This window comes from Euleptes europaea, chromosome 7 (genome assembly GCF_029931775.1).
Source record: "Euleptes europaea isolate rEulEur1 chromosome 7, rEulEur1.hap1, whole genome shotgun sequence".
Lineage (NCBI taxonomy): Eukaryota > Metazoa > Chordata > Lepidosauria > Squamata > Sphaerodactylidae > Euleptes > Euleptes europaea.
The window spans coordinates 59,989,479-59,995,271 of NC_079318.1; positions in this window are offsets into that span (position 1 = coordinate 59,989,479).

Genomic DNA, 5,793 nt, shown 5'->3' on the forward strand with positions numbered 1-5,793 from the left:
CCCTATTTTGTCCCTATTTTTATCTTTTGGTTCTACAAAACGTTAGGAGACTCCAGGCCAAATATCATCCTATAATGGAGGCTGCTGTTTCCAAATGGAAAGAGATACAGAGGGGTTGGATATGGCCTACATTGGCAATTTCCGCCAATTCCCCCATTCTTCTGAAGAGCCCTCTCATATTCCTCAGGGTCCCCTATCCCTCAGAGGAAGCATTTCACAGAGATCAATGGGAAGGGGAGAGGCAGGAAAGGTCCACTCTGCTGATGGGAAATTTAATCTGGATCCCACCTTCTATGCCCTACTGAAGAACCACTTACTCCAGGGAAGAAACAAGTAGATGCCAGGAAACACATTGGGAAGCTAATGTCACCTCCTGAATTTCCCCCCACAACAAACTTGTAAGGTAGCTGATGCTGTGAGCCACACTTGTAATGTCCCCAGATGTTAACTCCTTGCGCAGTATGCCGCTTCAGTTTACCCATCAAAGAGGTGAGCGCCTCAAGTTCTAACTTTAAATACACATTACAAAGTTTTACCAATTGTTCTTCTAAAAATATTATTTATGCAATTATTTGCCCGTGTTTAAAAATGTACATTGGGTCAACGACACGCCCCTTTAGGATCCGAAATAGTGAGCATAGAGCAAGAGTACGCGCTAAAGTCCTCGAAGCACCCCTCACTAATCATTACCTGGAGCAAGGACATTCTGATAATGACATCTTATTTTTTGGAAATTGGCAGTATAAACAACGACTATATCATCAGGAGGATATAATTAAAATTCTCCACCAACAGGAATTAAGGTACATATATTTGTTCAAAACATTATCCCCTGCAGGACTGAATAATGAGTTTGACATGTCTAGTTTCCTTTAAGGGATGGTAATTTGACTCAGCTGTCAAGCACCCATGATATGAGGATTGTGATTTAAGCTTCACCCTCTGTATTCTCTGTACCAGCCTTCAGAGTATGTAAGACACGTGTCAGGTCTGCTGGTCTTTTGGGGTAAGTGCACATGGATTATGTTTATGAAATGTAAACTATATTATGATTTGCATCTTCTAGTATTGGGCTGTAATATTTTTGACTGTCTTTTTAGAGGTCTGTGAACCCTGTAAAAATTGTATGAAGCTAATGGCATTTCATTAACAACTGATGAAGCTTACCTGCGAAACGAACACAGATCCGGAAGTGTCGTTTTGTTGATTGGAACCATTCTGCTGGGAACCCTTGGATTTTGCCCTCCAATACGGTGCACGCTATCTACGAGCGCTGAATAATTTCATGACAAGTTTTGTTGGAAAATCTTTTTCGGATTCATAAACAACATACCATGTTTTGGTATAATAATTTTGGATTTAGAACTGTGGAAACTATATCCTTTATTGTCCTACTCCAGGGACGGATCAGTGACTGAAACTTCCGGTGCGGCAACCGGTTTCCTGATTATTTTGGTGAAGCAACCTTTGTAATATTTGTGTTCCCTTGGTGGATTTATTTATGTTGGTTAAGATTTAATTCTGTTGAGTTTACAATAGTCTTAGTAAATTTAAATTTATTTCTCTTTGAATCTGAGCCTGTGCTGTGATTTTACTAAACTATTGTTGTTTCAGCATAAGTAGCAATTTATTAGATTTACACTACCTGGAGGTTGGCAACCCTAGTTATTGCAGATGTGCTAAAAGAACATATCCACACAACAAACAGAAGCTGTCTTCAAAAAAGTAATCTGGCAGTATATTAACTGCAAATGAACATTGGAGGTAACCAAACAGCCACAATATCAGTAATTACATAATTCTGCTGTTGTAGCAAGTTAGTTGGCTCAAATGTCCCTCCTAGCTTTGATTCTACAGAAGGGAGAAGCAAGTATGAAGATTAATTCTCCACTCCCCCCCCCCATGAAATCAGCAGTGTAGAGATAGGGAGATGATACATGTGACAAGACTGTGGAGAATGGAAGCATCATGAAATGGATTGAGCAAGCCCCTACTTTTCTGAGCCAGATAACATACCACAACATGTTCTTCCAAGTGCTTTTTTCCTCAACTTCTTAGATTTTGTAAATACAACTGCAATTTGCAAGTAGAGATTTTGTCCCTAATTGCCACTGGAAACCTTCTCATTCCACTTTCCCAAGGAAAGATAGTCAGTTTGTCAGAAATCTCACCTCCCATTGGGTTGCATCTATGATACATTAGTAGCTGCTGCTTCAAATCTCTGCCCTAGTCTAAGGAAATCTGAAATGTGTGAAGGGAGAAGACTACTTTCCAATGGAAGTATGGTTTAGAGTTTAATAGTAACAAGTGCATTTTGGATTACATACATACCAATTTTCAGCCATTGAGCCAGTTTCTAAATCATTCACGTGTCACAGTTTAGGTCCAAGCATGAGTAATTTGTTAGAGGACTGCCCCAACCCTAATGGAAACAAGCTGCAATATTCATACCTTTTCTATAGATTCAGATGACGAGGACTCACTTGGTATTGAATGCAAACGGCGGCCAAGCATTTTTGTTTTGTGTTAGGACTTCTTGTGGTTGGTTGCTATGCTGCTGCTAGGGCCAAAAGTAGGTGAAAGTTCTCTTCGTAGGCAAGTTTTCCCTGATTTATACAGGTGTTGCCAGTCTTCATTTCTAGCACCAGCAATAGACTGTACCTACTTCATCCCTATGCTGCGAGACAGAGGTCTGATGGGATTACTTAAGCCTAACAACTGCTATAATTTTACCATTATGATGCAAATGACCAACTTCCTACCAGAGGGCCTAGCTTTGAGTACAATAGCATTAAGCAGGAATATCTCTTCCTGTAACAATTATCTACTGCCGATACAGCCCACATTCTACCCTTTATAGCAGGGGTGTCGAATTCAGTTGTTACAAGGGCCGGATATGACATAAATGCCACTTGATTGGACCGGCCCATGCCTTGCCAGCCCACATTGAGAATGGATGTGTGTGGCTGCCTCGGCTGGCTTGTGGGCTGGATAAGAGAGCTCAAGGGGCTGGATCTGGCCTGCGGGCCTTATGTTTGACACCTCTGCTTTATAGGATAACCCAGGGATCCCAAAACTTTGAGCCGATGGCACATTTGGAATTTTGAGAGGAGATGGTGATTGCTATCTCAAAATCAGCTTCCACAGGAGGTAGAGCCAAACCAAAAATGGCTTCTCCAGGAGGTGGAGCCAAATGGAATACCTCCCTCCTCATGCCTCTTGGGAAGGAAAGCCAGAAGAGGGAATGGAACCACAAAATAAGGAAAGCCAAGGCGCTTACCAGTCTCGATGCTCCAGTGGACCACCTTTGCATTTGAATAAGGGCAGCCAATAACAAGCCCTGTCTTTTAATGGCCCCACCCACTTTCAGAAAAGCTCACTCAACACTAAGAGAAGTACTGGTGGGCACCATGTTGAGGAACGCTTGCCTACGCCTTCTCTGCACCCCCTTTCACCAAGGGGTGCTGCTTAGCGTGGGGGGGATGGTCTCCCCCCCCCCCCGCAGCCCTTCGCCGGAGCAAGATTCTCGCGCATCCCGCCACCGTTTCTCTCCGACCCGGAAGTGGTGGGCACCATGTTGAGGAACCCTGGTATAACCTTTGCTTCTTTGCATTGCCTTGATTTCTGCTCCTCACTATGACAGCCGTTTATATACACCCTACTTGTTTATATACACCCTTTCAATGTTTAAGAAATGTTTATTGCAAAGGATTGTGAGGTACATTCTCAGTTCAGGCAGGGCATAGAAGCGTGCTCTTAAATATGCCAAAATTTCCTAGCACCTGAATGAGGCAAAACTGAAATCTACCACAGCAGTTGGTAAACACAACTCAAGGTTCACCTTGTGAAAGGTAATCATCAGTTGCTACTGATTTCAAGAGTGGCTTCTTCACAGTGAAAAGTTGTATGCGGGGTATCAGTCCTCACAAATCATCAGGGCCAGATCAGCAGGCAGGGGGCAGATGCCCCGGGCGGCAGGCAGAGAGGGGCAGCAGCAGGAAGTGGGGGAGGCTCAGTTGCTCAGCAGAGATGGCTCATCCTGCTGCATGTGTGCCCCATTCCAATTAGGCTCCTGCTGAGAGGTGGGGGAGGCTCAATTTCACAGAAGACGGCTCATTCTGCAGCACGTGTGCCATTTCCCCCATTAGCCTGGTGCTAGGTGGGGGGTGGTCAAGGGAGAGGGAGACACTGGACCTCAGAGGGGAGTCGCAGCCCTTGGCAAGGTAGAAGCAGCACCTGTTAGTCGAGCGAGACTATGGCGAGTGAAGAGGAAGAGGAGCTAAAGGTTCCTGAGGAGATACTCAAAATGTCAAGTTCTATGCAGTGGAAGACAGACTCCCCAGGTAACCTTCCTTGGCCTCACTAAACTCCCTCCTTCCCCTGTCTGAGGTACCCTCCACTCTTCCACCTGCAGGACCCTCCAATTCCTTGTCTTCCCGCCTCCCTTTCAAGGACCGCATGTTGACAGTGGCTGAGGTAGGCTTTGGGCAAGGGATACTTCTTGGGAGGGGAGCTTAGGGCACATTCTAAACATTCATAGGGGACAAGAGTTTTTGGGCCAGTGACCATTAACAGTTTAGAATGCCTGATGCGCCCCTGCCTTGTGCTATGATGAGGCGCTGCAAACCCTGGAGCAGCCTGGAGTCAAATGGAGCAGAGGGGAAGAGGACAGGCTGACTCCCCACCCACCCACCCCCCGCTTTCAAACTGGGAGTTGTGTTATGCTTGGCTTTGACAAAGACAAGACAACCTGATCTCTCATCTGATAGGCTTGGCCTTCCCCAAAGAGCCTCATTTCACACCTTGGGAAGCAGGGGGACAAGAGCCAAGGGCCTGTTCACATGCATTATGTGCCATCAAGTCACTTCTGACTTATGAATCATTGACCTCCAAAACGTCCTCTCATTAACAGCTGTTCTCAAGTAATGCAAACTGAAGGCCATGGCTTCCTTTATTGAGTCAATCCAACCCATAGTGGGTATTGCTCTTTTCCTACTGTCTTCAACGTTTCCTAGCATTATTGACTTTTCCATTGAGTCTTTTCCAGTGACTACAATATTTCAGTGTAGTCATTTTAGCTTGGGCTGTACTTTATCAGGCTGCAAGGGAGTATGTGATGTGTTTGGTGTTTCCCATGTCAAAACTATGCTGTATTTAAAAAAATGTCATGTCCAGGAAAAGGCTAGGCTGAAAAACTTTCTCTTTGGGTTGGGTTTTTGTGTGCAGAGGGGTTAAGGGAATATTCAAACATTAATTATTCATTAGCAGTTCAGAGAGGACAACATAATTTATTCTATCATTTAAAATTGTTGATTATAGACATATATATATATATATATAAAGAAAAACATGTATATAATATACAGGGGCATCATTTTATACTCCCCCCCCCCTTAAAAATGTAGATCTGGCCCTGCAAATCATTAGAGAGCTGCTCACTGAAATCAGTCACACCTTTCAAGTCACTGAAGTATCAGGCAATACAGATGCAGATTTATTAACACTTAATGCAATTTAGAAGGAACTAGGACATTTTGGAGGACACTGATTCATAGGGTTGCCATGAGTCGGAAGCTACTTGACGGCACTTAACACACACACACACAGGTGCACCTAAGCCAGACAACAGAAATGCTTTCCTTTAAATTATGAGTATCACAGGTGTCAGTGGAAAGGAATGAAATTGAATAAGGGTCCCAATGGACCATTTCCTCCCTCATTTCAATTAACATTTGCAATGTGTAACACCTTAAAAGCAGATACGTATAAATTCAAAAGTGCACAGAAACAATA